The following is a 22468-nucleotide window of genomic DNA, read 5'->3' on the forward strand; positions in this document are numbered from 1 at the left end:
CTGCAGAATAAGTTGGAGGAGTAGTTGTAGCAAATGGATAAAGTTGTGCAAAAATTTAAAAGACACTAAAAACATAACCTTCCATATAAATCAGAACATTTTCCCAAGATTTATATAGAATTAATACTTCGGGTTGATACTTTGGTCAACTTAAAGCCATTTAAGAAACAATTTGGAACACACGCCTAAGCATGAATATTCTGTTGAAAATTCGTAATTATAAAACAAACAATCATCAGTTAGTAATTTTTATAAACTGGATCTTATTAAAGAAAAAATAGGTGACTTAGTTTTGTTTATGAATTTTCCCAGCAATTATCACCAGCTTTCTGAGTTGGTCTAGTGAGAAATTAGGTAAAGTTGAATATCTGACAAAAAAATCACTTGTAGAGAATTAGGAAAACAGGAAATATTATCACTTTTAATCAAACCACCTTCTTTGTTTGAATTTCAGAAAACTAAGCTGTTGAAAAGCAAACCATACGGTTAAAATACAGAATTAAAAAAATCCAGCTGCTGGGAATAAGAACAACAGACCATGTCTTTTTGATTTACATTCTAGATGGTTAGTATTAATTGTGCATGGGAGAAAGCATGGCCTGACAATTGAGAAGCCAGCCTGAGTTAAAAGACTGGATTACTTACTCGCTGCATAATCTTGACCTATTTACGAAAACTCTTTTCGCTTTCTTCACCTAAAAATTGGAAATATCATAGTTTCTACCTTAAATGGTTATTGTGAGGATTAAGCGAAATAATAACGTAACCAAGAACGCTCAAGAGTGTCTGGCACACAAGAGCTCAATATATATTAGTTTTGCTTCACAATAATAATAACGATTATCTTAAGTAGGCTTCACGCCCAGTGTGGAGCTCAGTATGGGGCTTGGATTCACAGTCCGGAGATCAAGACCTGAGCTGACATCAAGAATCAGACGCTGAACCGTCTGAGCCACCCGGGCACTCGCATTTATTATAATTATTAAAGCTAACAACGTGGTTAAATAGTAACCTCCATTGCCCTAGAAAGGTGATATTACACATTTTCCCCCACAAAGTTGCTGCTCTCTGCTGATTCCTTCCTTTTTCTCTATGAATTATAGATTTCTCCTTAAGCCAAAGCACACACTTATTTGTTCCTTCAAAATTCTCTTTTCTCTTTCAAGTTATTTTTCAAGACTTCTGACTCAAAAGGCTCTCTTCCCTCCCAGATTGGTTTCATTCCCTGGAAGGACGGACTGGAGACACAGTTATTTCGACAAGGGGAAAGACCACGAGTTCACAGGTGCCCCGTCCCAGCAGTGGGCCACTAGGAAACCACTGGAATGGCAAACGTCTCATGTGCTGTGAGCCCTTGATCGTTTTAAACTTCCTTTGATCGTTCTATAGGGAACATGAAGTCTCCAAACAGATAGGAATTTTACATGAGAGCAGGCTTACAAAGCGAGAATTTAAGCGAGCCAGACAATTCATTCATTTAATCCTGTCCTAGTGTGAGCGTGCTATCCGTTCTGCTCAAGTAATTTCAAATATAAACTTCTCGTTGACGATTCCCCACTAACTTGCACAGAGAAGAGATCAGCATGGGTGTCTAACGGTGCTGATAGACACGTGTTCCACGAAGCAAGTGGACTGAAACTGCGACACAATGAATCCTAGGAAACGTGGAACTGAGAGAGCCTTTGCTTCAGGAAATGACAGAACACAGTTGCCTGGAAAAATAACCACGTAAAGAACGGTTTTCAAACGTTTTCCTGAGGAACGCACATAGACCATCGTCGTTTTCAGAAAGGTGGGTTAGATCGTAGGCTGGAGACTTTCTGGGTTTGCAATAGCAAATCTAGACGAGGGACAAAGGACTCATCTTGCCCTGACACCATTTCTCTAAAAAAAATATCATCAGTACAAAATATGTATCGTCGGCACATGTTTCTTTTTAAAATGTATTTTTTCATACACTACACCTTGACAGAGACGCTACAAAACAAAAATTCGAATTGGAGTTTATTTTGCAAAACCTATTGCAGTGGACTTTTCGTAACATTGCCTGGGGGGGGGGCATTCTCAGTATCTGAGGTGGAAATGTATGGACGCACCCACAAACCTATTATCTTCCAATGTCTACATGTAAAAACTTATGATAGAATTATCTATTTAAAACAGAAACTGGAGAACTTAGCACCTGGGCCATCTGTTGCTCAGGTTCACGGACAACAGCTCGTTCTTCACTGGCCACCAGGGCACACACAAGCCACGGGTGAGGTATGGGCACAGAAAAAGCAAATACTCCACAGAGAAAAGCGGGGAAACTACATCACAGCAAAATGTGGTTGTGTTTTCTTATCCAAATATTAGCCCTAATTGTTTTGAATCAATTATTGGTGGTTTTCCCCTCTCTTCTCCTTTGGGTTACAGACAAAGAGGCCTGTCGGCCTATGGTTCTTACTAACACAGGGATTCTCCGCTTTGAAAAGTACAAAACGTTCTAATGATTAAAGCCAATCGATATTAGAAAAAGTAACATGGGGCAAATCTTACCTAAGCTCCTGAATTAGAGAATCTATTGGCACTGTGGACAAAAAGAAAGAAAGAGAAAATCAGTTTATAATTTTGAAAACGGTATAATTTTGAAAACTTTTCACGCACCCAGAGTTAATGACCGATAAATGGTTAGTCCAGACTCTGCTTAATTTCCTGCTGGGTAGACTGATCTTTTCTGGTTCTGGTGCTTTGGAAACCAGTGGGTAGATGAATATGGCCCAGAACAGATGACTCTGGCTTTAGTGCCTCAGGTGACCCTGGGGCCTGACAGTCATGGGTTGGGTTTTTCAGAGGCCTGTCTTTAACGAGTCACTGAAAACTTACAAGAATTTGAAGGACTTGAATTCTTTTTTTATATCAAGTCTATTGTTTATATGAAGTTTTTCAGAAGGATCCCAAGCTTACATTTTTATTGACATTAAACAAGTCTTTAAATAAAACGGGTAAAGTTTTACTAAATGTGTCCCAAGATGATGCTCCATAAATTTCACTTGTATGCAGAAAGGAAGATATGTTCAGCTGAGCTAATGTCAAGAATGGTTTAAAAATAAGAATCTTGTAGAAAAAAAAGAGCTTTGATTTTTCTGACAAATGATGCGAGTGAAAGAAGTTCATGTTTATAAATACCTGCCTACACAAGGGTAAGCAGCATATTGAGAAAGACAACAGGTGGTTTTAAAGATTACTCATGCCGCACGAGAAAACAGTTGTTTCATTTCTAGAAGAACATTTTGGCTCTATTTAAGGGTGGATATCATGTGCCAAAAGAATTCAAAGTACAAGAAGAATTGCAAATTAAAAGACCCACATTTTAAAAGTCTGCTAGAATAGTGTGCTTTTAGAAGTCAAAACAAGAGATTCGTATAATCCAAATACTGTCTCTAGTATGCCGGATGTATGACGCATGTGAGCTTATCCTAAATAACAATACGAGTCATTTTTTCTCTTAAATTTGTATTCTGTTGAGAAGTTTGCTGCGTAAAAGTTTAATGTCTAGAATTACTGCATTCTAAATATTATGATATATAATGTAGTAACTTTAAAGTAACTTGAAGTAAAATTAGACACTGACATGGTATCAAATTTCTGTTTGGGTAGAAAACGCTGCTGCATGTTGCATAGCATTCTGCATTTTGGTTACCATCGCGAAAGACAACCATGGTTGCATTTGAACTAAAAAACACATCATTCTGGAATTTATTAAAGATTCTGGGATTCCAGGGGCACCCATGTGGCTCAGTCCATTAAGCGTCCAACCCTCGACTTCAGCTCAGGTCACAATCTCACAGTTCGTGACTTTGAGCCCTGCATCCGGCTCTGCGCTGACAGAACAGAGCCTGCTTGGGATTCTCTCTCTCTCCCTCTCTCTGCCCCTCCCCTGTTCACACTGTCTCTCTCTCAAAAAAAAAAAAAAAAAAAATTGAGGGGATTCTGGACTTCAAGTCAAACAGGAATTATTTAACTTGACTACAAATACGAACATCACTACGGAAAGCATTCCATTTGATTAGCGACTTTCGACTGTACATCTCAAACCCTTCCGAACAAATTGCACTATTGCTTCCTGACTCAGGTCTTCCTTAGCGAGGCCTCTGGGGAGAAGAGTTGGGTAAGAAACAGCTATCCAGAGTGTTTTCAGAGGCTATGGTGAGCTACAGTTCTCCATTTAGAATTAAGGGTCACAAAAATATAGCTAATTATAATAAAAGTTATTTTCCTTAAGGGGTATTATTGCCAGTCAATCCTGTTTTCCAGATGTTTAGATCATCAAGGGCCTGTTTATATTTCAATATTACATTACCATCTGTTGGCTCCAAAAAGAGAAGGATAACCAGCAAGTTAAACCTTTCAAACATTACTTTGCCGAGCTGCCGGAAATTCCCAGCAGGGACAGGCAAAAAACAAACATCATCATTTTACTTGAACTAAGTTTAGACTGGGAGCCACTAAACCAGGTAACATAAAAATCAAAACTGGCTTTGGCAGGAAACTAACAATTCTGTCTTTTCCCTTGCCCATTAAAGGTCACTTCAATCATCTGGAGGTCTCTGTGAAGCATCCTCCTGCCCTTGCTGACCCTTGTGTTGTTTTGCATGATGTTTAAATCTACTCATGATCGCATTTGGTAAAAATCAGCATCATACACCATTGGGACTTTTCTGAGTCCTTTAGCTCCTGGTTCATAATATTTAGCTCTCAATGCCATGATCCAGTGTCCTAGCTTGATTTAAAAAAATAAAAGAAGAAGCCCCGAGGAAGTTGTAATCATTCTGACTACCCATTAGGGACTGAGCATTGGAACTCCCATATTTCATGGTGTGGTGGGCACGGTGTCATGGAACCTGCTTACTAACTCACCCTTGGTTCCTTTAGAGCGGGTACGCAGCGTTTTATCTTCAGTCTCTGCATCCATCTGTAACGTGAACACAAAGTCCTGAGGTCATTCCTTTGATATTGACCAAAATATGAAAACGTGTCCTTACAAGTTCTGAAGGTCATTATGAAAAATAGACCAGCCTTCCATGCCCTTGAATAGCACTCATCCTCGGCAGGTATAGACCTGTGACTGCTCTTGCAGTCCATGAATTTTGGAAATACTTTTATAGATGCTGAAGGCAGAGGAAACAGTGACAAGAGGGCAGATGTCCTTGTCCGTAAGTGTTTGCTAGCGATTCAAACACTTCTGGCATTACGCAGATAGAAAAAAAACAACAAAAAAAAAGGACTGTCTGAATAACAGTGGTTGCAAGGGAGACAAAACCTCAAATGCCAAACCAAACGGTTTCAGGCTGATTTTACTAAAATCTGATTCCTTTGCATTTCTAGACCCTTTCTGATACATACCTCCTTCTAATTCGGGAAAAATAATCCCCTGGGTAAAAAGCAACACGAAGGCAAACCCCTGAAATACCGGCATTTCAAAATACCACTGGAAATGTTGATCATCAAATGACATACACTGACTCCCAGAATTCCAGAAATAAATACCGGCTATAATCATGCAAATCTATAAGGAAAGTGAAATTTGAGCATCATGTGTGTCAGCATCAAACTCCCTACAGCATCATTACTAAATATTTTAAATGCGATGAAATAAGCTACCGAAAGGATGGAAAGACTTTTAAAAGCCTGTTGTTTTTGCCCCTCTGGAGATAACAGTCAGACATGACTACTCCCATCCGTTTCACTAGAACCTTGCCATCATCTCTAGCTTAATTCACCTTTGCACACTAGCAGAAGGAATTCTTCAATGCAAAGAAGTTGTTTTGCTTGCTGGGAACGCGAGGCAGGCAGAAGGCACTCTCCGTGGCGCCCATCCTTAAATCCTGACACTAGTGTGGATGCCGTGTGACTGCAATGGTAATGGGAGACGCATCTCTGCTCTCTGAGGCTGAGTTGTGATTGAAGGCACTGACCTGCCATAGACTTATAATAGGGGAGCAGGTGTGGCAATGATGGACTTTAATTTCCTTTAATAAACCTTTTATGTGCCACACTTTTACTGCCATTCGACGCTCTCCAAGGTCCTGCACATAATAGGTTCATTACTTTTGATTACTATAGTCTATTGAGACAAACAACTCCAGAACATACTATATATTATGTTCAGTTAAACCAATATAGACTATTTATCCATTGTGCATTTTTTCACCTGCAACACTACAGACAAAATTAACGACAGCTCTCGTAAGCTAAAACTATTAAAACCACCAGTACCCTTTTGTCATCATTTCATAATAAACACCACACCAATCACTGAACTGTTTTTTTAAATTAGCAAACAAAAAAGTGTCCACTGCTTTTGCTAAGCAGCAGTCACTTTCGTCTAAATAAAACGGTCCATCGTTAGGAATATTTGAAAACCACATGATGAGAGGAAACAACGATAAAACAGAGGTGATTTTTTTTTTTTTTTTGCCTGTAGCTTTCCCTTCTTTTAAAACCACATGAATTTAGGACAGATGTGGCACTGCCTGGGATTAAAATGGCTTGGTTTACTCAGGATGGTGAGCATTGCGTTGTGAAATCCTCCTCCTCCACGAGTATCTCTGTTGCATATAAATTGGCTCAACTCATGCAAACTCCCCTCCATGGGCTACAGGAGTAACTCGATTAAGAGAGGTCAGTAGCAAGGAGAGTTCAAATGACGAAAACCACCAACTATTTCTGAGGAAGCTACTCCAGTGGGTGAGTAGTGACTCAACATAACTCTAACAGTCTCCTGCCACACAGGTGCTATGAGCTCTCCCCAACCACTCTGAAAAATCTCCCCCAAAAAGGCAAGTGAAGATTGAACTCCATGAGTCTCTTAATCGAAACTGAAATGCAGGTTGCAAAGAGTGCCCCGAGGTAAGCAGAAAAGTTTCAGAAACCTACTTCAATGTAATCTTCTTTATAACAGCTTTAAGACTATTTCCATTTTGCAGTTCAGCTATCCCCTTGGACCCGCCTGGTCTGCAACCACTCCATGCAGCCGCCTCCCCATTAGTCATTGGAAGGAATGCATAAATATTCATGGATCTCTGCTTGATTATGCTCGGAATGCTAGCCCCATAATTGTATTTTGTGGCACAATTGTCCTCTTGACGGTGTAGCATATACATCCTGTGTAAACATTCTAAAGACTGGTAACTAAGCTAAGTTTTCAAATTTAACTTGTGGGCCAAGGGGTAGGAGTGAAATGGACGGAGGCCGTAATATATATTTCACCTTCTTTCTCCGCTTCACAGCCGAAAAATAATAAAAGTTACTAAGTTCCGTGCCTAGTCCTGTCTGATGGCTCATTGGGGAATAAGGACATCAGAAACCTAAAGCAATGTGCTTTCTTTTTAGGGGCCGAAGGTTTTAACATTCATGAGGTGGCTCGCTCTCCTGACAGATCTCAATCTGAAGGTAAGTCTTTGTTTTCCAAAACCTTATAAATGGGAGCGGAAATTTCTAAGTATTCTTTATATGGAATACTCTCATGGATTTTAATACATTTCCAATAAGCAGACTTAATTTTGGTAAAATCAAACCTCAGATTCAGTGTGTACCTCCTTCTGGGAATGGCTCCTTAAAGGTAAGAAGAGGTTTCTGCCTCAGGGCGTGCGTTGAGACCAGGATGGGGTTGGGGATAGAATTCCCCTCCTTTAAACTTTTCCCAGGGCTATAGGGAAGACTGACCTAACTAACTCCTGCTACGATCTGGGAAACTACATTTCTCTCTGGGAACAATTTTTTTTTTTCCTGTTGGAAAAGAAGACTTGATCATTTTTACTGCTTAAGTCCCAAATGCTATTGACAAGGCTCCAATGAATTTGGCAACACTTAATGAATCACTTCCTTTCTCAAAACAGAGATTTGATTTTCTGAAAAGCTGTTCTTCTGGAGGTTTCTTAGAACCTTTGTCTATCTCATTTCATTGTTTATGGATGGGAACAAGACAAGATATTTTCTCAGATACCTCCTCGCTCTGACAATCTATTTCTCAATAGATATAAAATATTAAAGGTAAGCTTTGCCATTTATTTTTCTTGATCTGAAACTACTTTGAGAAAAGTACATTTAACCTACAAGTATGAAGATTTTACGTACAACATTTATATGCAAAGGAGAAAAAAGTGGTTCTTTCTTCGGTTTCATAATAAAGCCATGAAGAAAAATTTTAAAAGATTTCACTTCTCAGTTCTCTGGGAAGAGGAGTTAATAACAAGGAGAAATGACAAGAGGGAAAGACACTTATGAGATAAAGAAGGTGACAACGCAAAACTTGTAGGAAGGACATGTAAGAACCAACAATAGAAACATGTCGATAGACAATGAAGAAGAAAAATAACCATAAAATGAAATTTGATTATTTAACTGAATTTGGAAACCTCTTATTTAACATCCTTATATACTTACAAACTTATATACAGGCATACATCGTAAATTCCTAGTTACTTTTATTTGACCATCTTTTCTTACTGGCACTTATATCAGGGACAATCAGCAACTCTCCTGTCCACATCACCCCAGTGCCTTCCTTTGGGCTGAAAAGGGAGCTCTGAAATTGCTGGTTTGTAGGAACGAGAGCATCAAGGAGCAGGACACAGAATTCGTAAACTCAATTTTGCTTTCATTCACACAAGCAAAGTACTGGTATGTGAGGAGATTTACTTCCCTTTGATTTTTATTGTTCGCTCAAAATCTCATTTTAACATAATGGTAAAAAAATTTCTTTTCAAGTAAATATTTAATTACTTCTTAAAAAAATACCTCTTGGTGATGTTGAAGTTTTATTTTTCCTTTCAACAGCACTGTAGACACTGACATCCTCTCTCTCTATATACACACACATATTTATAAGTAGTCACAAATTTCTTAATATTAACAGAAAAAGCTATAGTGATCATAACATTCTGAGTATACATCTTGATTTAATTAATCTTAATACTGTCTAATACACATAATCTCTGACGGTAGCTACCTTTAATTTGAGAAGTCCTCCACATACACTCAACTTGCAATAATTTTCACTTTTAACAAGATTTCATTGTGTTGCCCTCCTCAGGGCTTTGGACTGGCCATGCATTTTTGTAGCTCGTGCCACATGACTTGTGTTAGATGTCGTTTCAGTCCCGGGGAACACGTGGCAGTGGAGAGAGGAAGCTCTGTGGCTGCCGAGCAGAGGTCCTGGGGTCCTCTCTATGAGGAGCCTTTTATCCTCAGTGGATGCCTCCTTTACAAAAATCATTTTTTAAAAAAAAAACAACAAAGAGAAACTCAGGAAGTTGGAAAAGGCGAACCCCAGAAAACGAAACAACCGGAGGATGCCAGTATCTTAGGATGCAATTTGGCCAGATTGAAGAACAAAGAACCTTACACGGAGTGCCCTTTCTTTTTCTGATCCTGGCATCATTTTCTTTTAAATACAGGTTTGGATCAGCCCAAAACGGCAGCAAAAGCTGTCTCCCTGTTACACAGGGAAAGGACGGGGCATGTGAATTGTGATACTAAAAGAATAGTTTACTTGTTGAGAGGAATACTGAGATGGAATGTTCAAGTATTTGTTGTCTCTCTTTGGACCCTCTTTTTACTCTTCTGATTTTCTTTCCATATGTTTCTTAATTACTCAGAAAGGGTATTAAAAGAGTAATAAACTTTTTAAAAAATGTCAACTAATAAAAAACTTCTTTACATCATTCAAGCTGTCATGTTAATAATTTTCACGACCTTCTCTAAATCCCTTATTCTAAACACAATGAAAATCTTCTGGCTCCTTTATTAGGGCACAATTATCCCTGATTCCAACTCTCTGTTCCTACCTCTATGTCTCTTGTGATACAGTCTTTGATCCTGTAAGAAAGCCAAAGAATTGAATGATGTGTTCCCTTTTAAAATTTTTAAAAAAATTTTTAATGTTTATTTCTTTTTGAGAGCGAGAGAGAGAGCGAGAGAGAGAGAGAAAGAGAGAGAGAGAGAGCGAGCACGGGTGTGGGAGGAGCAGAGACAGAGGGAGACACAGAATCCAAAGCAGGTTCCAGGCTCCGAGGTGTCAGCACAGAGCCCGACGCGGGGCTCAAACTCACAGAATGTGAGATCATGACCTGAGCTGAAGTCGGAATCTCAACTGACTGAGCCACCCAGGCGCCCCAAATGATGTGTCCTCTTTAGATTGAGGATTCATCTCTTGTCTGCCCTAATCCTTCCCACCCCGACAACCGCCACACCTCAGGAAGCAGCACCCTCAGTCCTCGGTCAGATCAAGTCCAGTGCTCTGCAACATTGCGCTTTCTGAGGGCCAACGGCACCACATTCCCCCTAGAGGAAGTGATTCTCACAGGGATTTCCAGACTCACTCAGAAACTCCCTGCAATCAAAGCAACCTTAGAGCAGAGACAAGCTTGGGGAGCTTTATAAGGAAGTTGATCTATTCTGAGCCTCATTTCTCATTTCTGAGTTGTCACTGCTATTGTAGACTTCATCCTGTAACTTCGCACAACTGGCAAAGCGGAATATAAACCAAAGCCATATGTTTGTGTCCTTTTGCCAAACGACTCCAGCAAATAGTTCTATTATTCCCTTAGGTAGCCAACGTGTGCCAAGGATTTCTATTAGTCGCTGTACCATGGCCTCTGAGTCACAGCTTTGTGACATAAGGGGGCAATCGCCAGCTTTATGTTTTAGGAGACTTTTTTTTTTTGGTATTGTTTTTAATAGGCTCTGTTTAAAGATAGCTCAGAGTAAGTAATACCCTAAAAGGGCCTTAAAAATTGTTTTTCTTGCTGATGTATTGAGCTGCCTGTGTACCAAATACGTAATTGTCAGAAGACAAGCTCCTTCATATCCCTTATATGTTATAAGTTATTTTAAATAGGTTTTTCCCAAGGTCAACTCAAGTCCTTACTTCCCAGTGTTTGTAGGCATTAACTGTAGAAGTCACCCACAGTGCTTTTAAAATATCTCACTTGTTTATTCTTAATCCTTAAGTAAACTAATTTCTGTACAAATGAATTTAAATGGACTTTTAAGACTATTTTAATGCTGAACTTTTCTTTAAAGGTAAACAGGTATGAACAGATAATATATACCAATCGATATGCAAAAGCATTTGTAGGCTCAAAGGACTTCACCTGTTTCATACTTTTAAATATTAAAGCAATCAGGCTTCTGACAAAAATGCCAGTTCTAAATTCAGCACTAACAAATTCCTTTCAAAGCAAATCCACAAAGTGCTGTTATAAAGGAGAGCTTTTATATAAATGCTTTGATTGGCTGCATTTTATTTCAACATATTCTCCTTTTAATTAAAAAAAAATGTTGCCTTACCTCTCTTCTTCTCAGGTAACTTGTATGCGAACTCAGTTTGCCCTGCTTTGTCAAAGTGACTAAATGTGTTTGTCCACTTTAGTGAGAAGTCCTTAAATTCATTCTATTGAGGAAAAAAAAAAAAAGAAAAGAAAGGAGGCACAGCAGAGAGGACAAATGAAACAGAAGACCAGCTGTAAACCCTGAAGTGGACAATGGGCAACACACTGACACTTTTACCTGTAATTTGCTTGGGCTCTAACTCTAAACAGAAAGAAAAATTTTATGCTACAATATCAATCAGAAAAAGATTCTTACGGTTTTAAAGGTAGCCAAATTCATTTTTGTTTCTATTACTGACATATATATATATAGAGAGAGAGAGAGAGAGAGACACACACACACACATATATATATATCGTCTTCAATTTATAGACAAATTGGGTAAAAGGGACTCTCTATTATTACTGGTATTTTTACTTTTAACCACCAAAAAAAAAGTTCAGGCAAGATTTGGAAAGTACTATACTCAAGAAGTCACAAAAGACAGATTCAAAATTCATCCTTTTGCTGTTTAGAGCTCTCTTTAATGAGGCTGTCGTAATCATGCTATTTGCCAATATTCCAACCCGCTTTCCATAGAAACAATTTGTCGTTGGTTTACTTTGCACCCATAGAATGCAGAGCTGCTTCTCCTCTCTTTGGTCTCAGGGCTGGGAACAGAATCTGTCTTTAGGCCACTTGGCCCTTGAGAGGAAACTCTGAAGTTCAGCATAGCGCACTCAGCCTCCTAGAGAGGGGCTATTTATACAAATAGCACATATATCAATGCGCATCTAAAGAGTTTACATCCGGCAGTTCTGCTATTGTGTCAAACACAAGCCACCAACCTTCCTTGGAGAAGATTTCTATCTTCCTGTATTTCCCCCTTTGCAGTAGATTGTGAAGTACTTGGCTTTTTAACCATAGATTTCTGGATCACTTGTAAGCTTTGACCAGACATTAAGCAGATGCTTCTTCAACGCAAGTCAGCAACCGTAGTTCCTGGGGAAAAATAGGTATAAAACTCTCTCAAGTGATAGAGCAGATTACTGCACATGATGTAAGAATTGAAAAGTGGCACAGGGGCTTGGGAATTCTTAGTTTGTTTTCGATTGCCACCGAGGGGGATAAAAGGGAGGGGGGCTTTCTCTGGAAATGCGTTTGGCTTCCTCTACCTCACTCTCACTTCAGAAAGAGTCCCGAAGCTTTCCACCTGCCTATTCCCTTTTGTTTGCCATACTCTAACCTAAAACAAAAGATCCTGGAAAACAGTCACACTGGTGAGCAAAGCTCTTTCTAAATCCTGAAAGTAATGGCTTTTTGTCTAATACCCTATCGTGTTATGTATTTATTAGCAATACATTTTCCATTTATTTTCTCAAAGATTGCCAATAAAGAACTGAATCACATAAGGGAGTAGCTGTAAACCCTGTGAGTTCCCTAATGTCAAACTCATTAGCATCCGAATAAGCACACAGCAGCACATCATCTGCACAATTGCAATTTTTTACTACTTTTAATAGCGTTTCTCAAAGGGCTCATTTTCAACTTTCTTCAGTGGTTAGTTGGTTCTCAGGGGAAAAGTAGCTTCCTGACGCTCGCAGCTTCCACTCAACAACCCGGCCGTTTGCTGTCAGATGCATCAGCCCTCTGCCCTAACCCCATCTGCTGTCTCTCCCCTCCCTGGGGAGGAGAGTTAAGGCAGCACAGCTGAGATCGACTTGGAGAAGTGCACGGAGGGCACCAACAAAATATAAGTTTAGGAATACGATTTGACACAGAAGGGCTGGAGAAGTCCAGGTACGCCCAAATACAAACGGGAAATTTGAGCCTTTCAGAGGCTCCCCAGTGCACGTGCCTATCATTCATAACTCCACCCACCCGCTCATAGAAACACACTGGTGGCTGATGCTAAAAGGAATCTTCCACTGAAATCGGTTCCTTCTGTTCCTTAAGAGTGTCCTATTGTTACATCAGGGAGATACCTTATTCAAAAACCATAAACATTTTTATCAATTGCCATACTTCAATCTCTTTCGCTGCTCTTAAACCATTTTGTAAAACTTGAGGACTAACTCATATACGCATAGGAAATAGACATTCTGGAACAGTGAACTTAAGGCCTGGCATCTTGACCAACTTACCACGACTCGCAACACAGTTAATTCTATCCCCCTACCAGGATGAACACTTTTCCATTAAAGCTCAGATGTTTATGAAACCCAATCTTAAAAGGTGAAACTACATGCCGAGCACCAAAGGGTTCGTAGCCTAATGGGCTACAGAGTCCTTAAATGTGCTCTCTAATTAAGACGTGGCTTTACTTGTTAAATGGAGTCATCACAAAGTATTTCATTTGTCTGCTTTACTATATGCCAATAATTAGGGCCTCTTAGTTCTTTACAGCTGCTTCATGGGTGAATACTTGCTTCTGAAAAAGACAGTCCCTTCAACCAACGATACGATAGAATGGATCTGCTCTGTGGTTTTTTTCAAAGGGTATATCAGATTATATTTTAAAGGTGGTCGGGGTGGGGGGAGTGAGGGAGTGAATGACCTAAAGTAATACGATGTATATGCCCACTGTATCCTTAAGCAGAGAACCACACGTTGGCTTATGGTTAAAAACAACAACAACAACAAAAGACACACACCCACAAAAACTCCCAACTAAAGTGAAAAATCTGATGGCAGGGCCAATAGATTTAATATGAAAGGCCTATTACACTTGTAGCCCTACAAGTACTAACTAATATAATAGGAGCTCACCACCTCCGCCCATTTCTGTTTGGAATTTGCTGCCTGATGGAACCAGACCGCTGTATTTCACTCGGGATGGAAACGCACGGCCGGGTCCTCTCGGAAGTTTGGAATGTTAATATAAGCTGCAGAGACAGACCACTCTTAAGTCTCTCCAGGAGTAAAATAAAACCAGAAGGATGCCAGCATATTCACCTCAGCACTGCCATCATTTGAGGCCGTGTCTGCACAACTTCTAATACCTTTAATCTCCTAAATCGCTTTTCAAAGATTCAAGTCTTTACCGATTGTTCATTAGGGGGAATGATGAGAAGAAAGTGGGGGGGCGGGGAGGGAGGGTATCCTGGCTCAGTTCATTTTTTTTTAACCCTAAGGCAAATATCTTTCACAGTCCTAAGTTTCCAGGTGTATGTTTATATGAATCAGCATGATAATTTAACTTAGCGTCAAATTCTGTAGAAATCTGAATGATATGGTTCCCTAGACAAATTCCTTGTTTTCCCATTCGCCGTGTAGCTTCATTAAATATCTAATGAAACTCCAAAGCCCTTATTTTGGAATGTCTAACCAATGAGCTATACAACTGGCTTTTCCATCATAGTCACAGATTATATATTTCCAAATCAATACCCAAAAACTATGTCAGCCTATCGCCACCGTATATTCACGCCATCAAAGGCGACTTCTTTCTGTTTAGCTCTCTAGGTTGAGATTAGAGGATATGCTTCGCTGGCTGGAGCAAACGAAGAGGGGCAGTGAGTTTCGTCTAAGTTGTTTTAGGCAAAGATAAACACTGTTCATTGGCCACCAGCTTTCCTTTTACCATCAACCCCTATTCAGCTCCTGATCATAGTGGGGGTGGTGGAAAGAGCTTCAGCAAATGGGGAGCTACTCTGCAGAGGGACCAGCCCCTACTCCAAAGTGGGTCAACGGTATCACTCACTTTTAGGGAGAACGTCTGGATTTTAAATCCTTACGTCTTCAGCAAGACTAATTCTTTGATATTAGCAACCAAATTGCCTTTCGTGATCCATTTTGAACATTTTTTCCTTCCCTGACGGATTACTGAAGTTCAACTATAAAAAAGCCTTCCCGTCACTCAGCGTAGTTTGTCATTTTAAAAGAATAAAAATAAGATCTGTCAATGTACAACATTTCCATGAGTGGATTTAACTGATTTTTACTGGTTTGCCTGGCTTTTTGATATCTCCGCCCTCTAGAATCTTTCAAGGAATTTTAAGTCCAAGGAGTGCTATGGCAACTCTGATCTCCTCCCAGAAAATGCAATTTTTGCTTTGCAAATTGCTGAAGTCATACAGAGCATCAAAATCACTTCTGGTTTGCACTGTGATAGATATAAAGTAATTGTACTTGTACCAGCAGTCATTACAGTATTTGTATTTGTCCTTCCAGTACCTGCAAAAATTAAACACAAGCCTTTTCTCCTTAAACTGGAAAGCAATGCCAATAACTTGTGCAACACCCATATTTCTCCCTGCAGGAAGATTTCACTTTCACCTGATTTAAGTAACAAAATAGCCCTCGAAGATACTTAAAGCCTTGCTGCAATTAACATAACTGCATTTAGATGCCATTCATGACTGATAATTCCAACACCTTGTGGGAAAAAAAAAGTTGCATGCTGTAAACATTATAAACATATTCAAATAAGCTTAACACAATGTGCCATGCTTATTTCTGCCTAGATCATGGACCAGCGAAATGGTTAATGCAAATGGATTTATAATTTGCTTTGGGGGGCCAGTTTCTTCTCCTTATTTATTAGCCCAGCTGATGGGGCAGATTTGATGAGGCACTTCTGGAATAATTGAGTCATCACACAAAGAAGGCTGCTAGCATTCAGAGTGGTTTTATCAGCAGCAAGCAGGCCTGATTACTGACAATTACACTCTGATCCGGTGATGGAGGAGAAAGAGCCAACGAGTGGGAAATGTCCGTGTTTCTATCCAGGAATAATTTCTACATTCATTTTACATGCTAAGTGTTTCCTATCTCTGCATAATAAACTGTAAACAGGAATAGATGGCACAATGTCCCTTAATATTTCCTGGTAATGAAGACACAAATGTACAGTGAGTGCTGATAAATATAGATGAAACATAAGCTATTCTCCTAGTCTGTATTGTTACCTTTAAAACAAATGCATTTTGGTGGTAAAAGCATAATCATAGCTAATGCAAAAAAATGACAGAAGATTGAAACTGTCCTTGTAACTACACAGAAACTTTGTAAAAGTCCTGTTAATCACTGCTGCTTTAAAGGCTCAGGAGCTGAAGGTGAGATCCGTGGAACCACATCATTTTGTTTCTCAACAGTCAACCGGGAAGAACTCCTCGGCTGAGACACAGCAGAGGACAACACGGAAAGCGACCTCCGTTAGCTCCAGGAGACGGCGCGTCTCAAGGCGAAGCTGAGAAAACAATGAAGCTGGCAAGGGGGGCATCTTCGCCAGCAGGGATGTCCACCTGCCCTCCATCGGGCCTTTCAACAAAATGTTCGCCCCACGGCTGTCTGATCTGTCATGTAGAACAAGGCATCGCTGTCTTCTAGAGGGGCTTTTTCAACCACTTGTTTGTGGCATGGTTTATTAACGTAACGCTGTGAGCAAAACTGCATCTCTTATGTGGATGATGATGTGGAGATATCTTCTTAAGCTTAGCTTTCCTTCTGACTCGAAATCAAGTTGCAAATGCCCAAGGGGGGTGTTCACATTTCTTAATTTTAGTGGCAAAAACTTTAATTTCCTGTTACATCAAGAGTTTCCTCTTTCAAAAAGCCAATCAGGTGTGAACCCCACATAATGAACCTGCTTGGATCTGTTTGCTTAATCTTTTTTCTAAAGCTCCTTCCTGACTGCCAAAGAAATAAAAGTTACCCTCTGTTCTCCTGTGGTAACTACGGAAACTCTGTTTTATTAACCTAACCACTTAACTTCAAGGCTTGTGTTGCAACTAAAGGTGCTATTTTGGGTGAGTCCACACTAAACAACCTTACAAGGTCAAAACATTTTTAATAAAGTTCAAAGGGCACTTGTTGATTCAAAAATTCCCTTTATGTTATGGAAAGGGAATTTTCTCTACTTAATCTATTTGATTACATAGATTGCTATACACTATGCTCTAGAATAATGCTTAGACATGTTCCATTTTCCTGATCCATTTTTAAGAGACCTTTAAAGAATTTTTCCCCACAAGTCTGCTGTTTTTCCCAACAGTAACTATCACTAATATCTTCACCACATTCTGTACATTTAAATGAAAAGGATAGAGTCATTTATCTTTATTATCTGACTATGAAATATGGAATGGGAAAATCTACTGAAATCTACAGAGCAAGTGACATGACCCTCAATTGTTGAGGCCTGTGGGGCACTGGATTTTTGAAGAATGATCCTTGGATCTTATTCTCAGTGCAGTGTTTAATTTAATACAGATTCTTTTAATATCAGTATATTTCTCCTGGAAAAATTTACTTATTATTGGCTGAATACACAATTCTTGAGCACCAACCGATGGATTGCCCCATACGCAACAGTCAGCATGAAGAGACAGATAAAGCACAACTCTTGTCCTCACGAGTACAAACAAGCAAATTGAGGATTCCAGTGAGATGTGGCAAGCATGATTATGGAGGGAGGCAGAGGGCACAATGGGACCAAACTGGATAAGCTTCTCGAAAATGATGTTTCCTGAAGAATTCGTCCCTAGAGAGATTCAGAGAACTTTGACTAAAATAAATAAATGTCCCCAAAGGCCAATTGAAAAGATACAAATAGTTGACATTGTACTTGGCCTGGCTAAACAATGTATTACAGCCATAACTTTATATAGTTACACAAGGGTCAAAGAAGACTAAACGGTCAAAATTAAATAGCTACAATTAAATGTTTAGAATCTGTTCATTTCACCTGTAACTTTCAAAGGAACTGTCCCCTTTGGTGTCAGAACTATAAAATCTGTCTGCAAAAAAGGGATTTGTCGCTCGTGTAGTGGATCGAGTGACAGCATCTCACAGAATTCTGCATCCCAACAGTGTTTTGATGGCACCTTCATCTCGATTTGTCCGTTGGGTCTAATATTATCTCACTCATGTCCCTTTGACCTTCTCTGCGTCAGTATAAGCTCATGGAAGCGAGAGGCTGTGTCCTGTTGACCTTTCATTGCGACATAATGCTGCGGCCGGCGTAGGTACTCAGTAGACGATTACTGAGTTAAATCAAAAAGAATATTCTTCAGATGCTTGAGATAATACTTCATTAATTGTATTTGAATACAAAACATCCCAGACACAAAGCATCCGGAACTCTCTAGATTTTTTCTGATTGCTCTCCCAGCTAAGGAGATTTTATAATTTTGTCTTCCCTCATGTTGAAAATGTCAGCTCCCGAAAAATTCAAACAAGAGCAGGCACGAAATGTAACAGAATTTATGGTCAGGTTTCCCCAATGTCTACTTTTATCTAATTTATATGAAAAGTTATAGTTTGTGATTTAAATTGACCCTCTTATGGGAATAAAAGCCAAAGGTAAAATGAGAAGATAGTCTTATTTTTCCAAATTTGTCAAGAAAACAATCTAGGAAGATCTCTAATTTTTGTAAACTATTTCCAGTTTCCGGTTTTTATTCCTCACTTTTCTTATTCACCATGTGACAGAAAAACCTGACTATTAAGCGCTCAAACATTTTATTTGAAGCAACGTCTCCCCATACACTCCAACCTGATCACTTGTGTGTGGGAGAGAAAATGGCATTAGCCATGAGGAAAGACAAAAGTAATCTACTTTAAAAAAAAAATTTTTTTTAATGTTTATTGTTGAGAGACAGAGACAGGCAGAGCATGAGCAGGGGAGGGGCAGAGAGAGAGAGAGGGAGAGACAGAATCCAAAGCAGGCTCCAGGCTCTGAGCTGTCAGCACAGAGTCCGACGCGGGGCTCGAACCCACAAATTGCGAGATCATGACCTGAGCAGAAGTTGGACGCTCAACCGACTGAGCCACCCAGGCGTCCCATCTACTTTTTTTTTTTTAATCAAAATAGTAAAGTGACACGGTGTTTCTAAATAAATTTAGCTCATCCTCCCTGAACTCTTATCACGTGACAGGCACTAGGGTAAGTACTCACTCGCCCTCTTCCTTAGTCGGCACGATGTGCCTCTGAGACGGTGTTGTCCATTTTACACGTGACATAAGGAAACCAGGTGAACGCGCTGCCCTACCCAGCGGTGCTCACACAGGTAGCCGGGGGTAGAACCAGGCTCCCCATGATCACCATCTCCTGCTAAGCACTAGGCTCAGCCTACTTAGGGACTGTCAAGTCAGCTTTCCTTCTGCAGCAGGGACCTGGCCTTCCGTCCCCCGACTTTCCACTCCTTTTGCCTTTGTTCAGATAAACACAGACTCACTGACCATTCCAACGAAGCTAGGCACTCATTGGCACTTTGAATGATACAGGCACCGTGTTTTACAAAAGTATCATGTGAAGACTTTTTGTGTGTGTCTATGGCGGGGAGGAGGGTTGCAAAGCAGAAGACAGAAATCTTAGAGTTGATGGCAACCGTCATTAGGATCTACGAAATGAATATTCCAGTTCCTAAAGACCACCCGTCTTAGCCTCTTGAGGGATCTTTCTCCTCTCCATTCACACACAGGAAATTCTTCACGGGATTTATATTGCCGGCTGTAAAATACATCCCATCTCTCGGTTGGCTTCTCTTCTGTATTAGTTTTCTATTGCTGCTGTAACAAATTTCTAAAACCCTATGGACCTAAAACAATGCAGGTATGTCCTCTTACAGCTCTGCAGGCCCACCGTCTGGTACAGTCTCACTAGGCTCAAATCAAATCAGGCTGCACTCCTTTCTGGAGGCTGCAGGAAAAAATTCATTTCCTTGCTCATTTGGGCGGTTGGCAGACTCCAGTTCCTTGCTGTTACAGGACTGAGGTCCCTGTTTCCTTGCTGGCTGTAAACTGAGAGCCGTTCCGTTTTCAGCTTCTAGAGGTGGCTGAATTCCTTGGCTCATGGCTGTGTTCCTCTGTCTCCAAAGCCAGCATTGGTGGGTTGAGTTGAGTTTTTCTTATGTGGCATCTCCCTGACTCATTCCCCTACCCTTCTCTTATGGAACATATGATTAATTGGGCCTACCTGGATAATTCAGCATAATCTCGCCATCGTTAAATTCTTCATTTCATCACCCTCCTCCTACCACATAACGTAACGTATCCACAGGGTTCAGGAACCGGGACACAGACATCTTTTGTGGGCGGGGGGAGGGGGGGCATTATTCTGTCTACCACGTTTTTTAGCTACATACGTGAATTCTGTGTTAAAGATTTAATGCTCTTCATATGAGCCATGCGAAGTCACAATCAGGATGAGTAAGTGTATGCACCCTCAAAAAAAAATGAATATAACACAAATTACCATGATGATACCAACATTAGCAAAACAGAGTATCTTTGGTTGTCCGCTAAAATGAAGTTCCTGAATTTCTCAAGTTTTTGAAGGCTGGTGAAAAGTTGGGAATCTCTTCTCTTTGAGGGCAAAGTTTATTTTTAAATAGTCTTCACTTACCTTCCCTAATATTCATTGGATTTGAACTGGAGAGTTTCCATTGCTACTGATGAGAAGCGTCGACAGAGGAAAAATGGAAAGAGAAAAAAAGAGAGAGAAAACTTAATTAAATGGCAATTATCTACAGCTTATTAACTATATAAAACAATCCTTTTGAGTGATTTACATACTGACTATTAGAGTATGGGTGGGGATACTACCAATCTTGAATCATCAAACATAGTATTCATTCAAAAGAACTCCCTCTCGACAAGAAAAACAGGTGTCTGCTGTTTTCAGAAAATGCTTTTTAGGTTTGAGCTCTTTTGTATATAAATACATTTGAGAACCTTTTCTAGGGACACACCTGAGAGTGAAAGTCTTTAAAAAAAAAGAATCAGTGGTTTAACACTAATTTCTAATCAGATCCTACAGAAAGGAACAGCCCGCACGGCAGCTGTACTTTTCCCAGGGTTAATTACCTTTCACTGCTCTCTGCTAATGAGTCAGCTGTTCCTGTCACCGCGCACTACACTGGTTCATCTGGAGCTCTAGTTGTGGACAAACACCGAGTGACAGTCCTATTTACATACGGGGGTGTTTGTTGTGCAAAGACTTCAAAGGATCTTTTTTTTTACTCCTTTAATTTTCATGCGTTTTCCACGCTAAAGACATTGTTTTACAAGTAAGATTTTTCTGGGTCCACTATTCTTGTCCTCCCAGGCCACTGGATTCACCAGCGGTCTGTGTAAAAGGCCAGATCCATGGAAAGAGGCAAACTTCGTCACCCCCACGCGTAGTTTTGTCTCACGGATATTCCCTAGCATCGTGACAATGACCCTATGGGGATGAGACGGAGCCTTGAAAGTTCGCAACTTCCTTGACTGGTAAAAAGACTTTCTAAAAAGATTCCTAGAAGGTCAAAGGTAATCTAAGATAAAAAGACGTGAAACAAAAACAAAAGGACAGAAAACACAGATTTATCTGCACATCAAAAGTGAATGAGAAAATTGAATTTTCAGAGAACTTTAGACCTGAAAACTAGGCCTTCACCTAATATTTCTAGGTCATCGCGTGATATGTATACAGGCATGTGTGCATGTACATACATTCATACACACATATGATTTATCACACAGATAATAGCTCTGCTACCCAGATAATGGTTCTGTCCTCCATCTCATAATGTAGACACAGTGTGCCTTTATGTATTTTTGAACATCGCAGCCAAGCGGCTCACACATCTCTTCCCCCTTTTTAATTCCAGAGGGAACTGAGAGGCAACATAAAACGTAAAGTATCTATTGAGGTCCATTTTGACAGCCTCCAAAATGCCTCAGAATAGAGGACACGCTCCCACTGGTAAGTTTCCTGCTTTAACCCTTAGATCAGTGGCTGTCAGATTTTAATATGCATAAGGATCACCTGGACACCTTGTTAAAATGCGGGTCCTGATTCTGACACCCTGATGTCCTGCATTTCTAATGAGGGTCCAGGTGCTTCCAGGACTGCACTTTGAATAGTGGAGTGTCACAGCAGCGGTTCTTAAACTTCAGCCGGTGTCAGAATCACCTGGAGGGCTTGTTAAAGCACAGGCTACCGATTCAGTACTCTGGAGCGGGGCCTGAGAATATACGTTTCTAACAAGTTCCCAGATGATGCAGGTGTTGACGGTTTGTCGATCACATGTTGAGAAGCACTGCCTTAGACAGTCACTATTAAATGCACTGAAGAATCGTAATCCCCAAAGGCAAAATACTCTACACGGAACAGAAGCACTTCCAC

The 22468-nt window shown here is 40.1% G+C and overlaps 1 long non-coding RNA gene across 1 annotated transcript; it reads right to left on the bottom strand.

The window, feature by feature from the left end:
• Positions 1–2545: 2545 nt before the first annotated feature.
• On the bottom strand, positions 2546–20727 carry LOC124507922 (uncharacterized). Its single transcript, XR_006961167.1, has 3 exons — positions 20705–20727; positions 4900–4954; positions 2546–2569 (listed from the first exon to the last, which is right to left on the bottom strand). It is a non-coding gene; the product is annotated as an uncharacterized LOC124507922 (long non-coding RNA).
• Positions 20728–22468: the final 1741 nt, after the last annotated feature.

This window comes from Lynx rufus, unplaced genomic scaffold (genome assembly GCF_022079265.1).
Source record: "Lynx rufus isolate CCGP_SWC_20201006 ecotype Redwood Valley unplaced genomic scaffold, mLynRuf1.p SCAF_12, whole genome shotgun sequence".
Taxonomy (NCBI): domain Eukaryota; kingdom Metazoa; phylum Chordata; class Mammalia; order Carnivora; family Felidae; genus Lynx; species Lynx rufus.